We start from the raw sequence: 1,777 nt of genomic DNA on the forward strand, positions 1-1,777 counted from the left end.
GCTCTGGCATTTAATACAAAAAAAGAAAGTAAACTGAAATCGCATTTGAAAGAAATGACCAAACCCTGCCTACCGATGATGTCAGGATTCTGACCCTCCTCTGAGACACAGTCGGTAAAACAGAACTGGTGTCATCTTCTAATGAGCAATTAGTGAGTGGGGGGGACGACGCAGCTTGTGGTTCTGCAGAAAGATGGTGTGGGTGTGTGCAGGTACTTATATCTCCTCGCTTGTTTGTGTTCCTTTTTCTTTTTTATTTCTTTGTTTTTTTTTTCTTTTTAGCTGATTTTATTGTATTTATTCCATTACATTGTAATGTGCTGCTTTGTAGAATTGAGGCGTGCACTTTGTTGGGAGAAAAATAAAAAGGATTTTATTTGTTTGTATTCATTAGATTTTCTTTCTTTTTTTTTTTTCCTTTTTCCTATAATGTCCGAATGCATTGTTTACCCAGCTTAAAGTTCATTAACTTATTATTCTACCATACAGATTGGTTAATTTTATTTATTTATTAATGATTTATATTTTCAAGGTGCTAGGGTGGTGCTATGGTAAAGTAGCTGCCTGGGGGGTTCCAATCCACCGCAGTGCATGCGGCTTTGTTGAGCGTCAATGCGAGCAGTGACAACACACACGTGTGTGGCGAGGCTCAATAGGCTAAATGGGGGAGGAAAAAAGGTAAGAAGCAAAAGAAAATTATTTCATTCACTAAAACGGTTGCCTTGCATCTTCAAGCGATGACATCTTTGCTCCAAAAAATGGCTGCCAACATAATTATTTTCTTTTAGTTTTTTTGGGGCTTGGTGGGTTTGGTATATTGCACTTTTGCAGTGAATCTTTGGCATGCTTCACACAGCCAGTGGTGGAAAGTAACTAAGCACATTTACTCAAGTACTGTACTTACTGTAAGTACAACTTTTGAAGTACTTTATCCCATTTAGACCTGAAGGTGCCCATGGACTACCGGCCTACTTGAGAAAGCTGCAACTTGAGAACCTAATACCGTTGTCAACTTGTCATAGCACCCGTTTTAACTGTCTGTTTGTGTCCCACATGGAGATCTCTGAAGAGGGCAAACTGACTGACTGTGAAAAGTGTATTGGTTAAGTAGGCTAATCAATTGTCAGGTGTGGGGTTGCCATGGCATTGGCAATCAATTGGCTGAGGCAGAGGCTGGAAATTGGACAGGTGGGGATTTAGGCTGATTAGGCCCACTGGCAGAGCCTGACCAGAACCAAGTTCGGGCACTGCACTCCCTGCAGGGGTGTGGAACGCGTGTGGCGAATATGAAGTCGGTTGGGCAAACGGTTTTCGAGTTACGTGCATTACAACCGTACACACACGCACGCAGACAGACGTGGCGCATTTATAGTAGTATTGTTTTCTGAATCCTAGTTTTCTATGTCAGTGGTGCTGGTGCTCAACCTTTTTCATGTCAAGATCCCCCAGAATTATCTGTATTTATCTGAAAATATGTTGACATATGACCCCCCAGAAGCAAGGATTTGAGTTATAAATGTTCGTTCTAATATATATTCAAAGATTTGCACCACATTTTCAAAGATTTTTCTAAAATAGCTGATCTACAAGCTCGTAGCACGGCACTTGGTGAGCTTGTAGATCTGCACTATGAGCTTGTAGATCTGCTATTTTTCAATAGCTAAAGTGTAACATAAACTTAAAATACCAAAAGGGGTTCCCGTCCAGAATGTCTATTTGAGGCAAGATGAAAGCCATCCTAACACGATGCAATGGTGTAAGCCTTTATTCAGTCTAA

Source organism: Protomyctophum bolini, assembly GCF_963924005.1.
Source record: "Protomyctophum bolini genome assembly, chromosome: 14".
NCBI lineage: Eukaryota > Metazoa > Chordata > Actinopteri > Myctophiformes > Myctophidae > Protomyctophum > Protomyctophum bolini.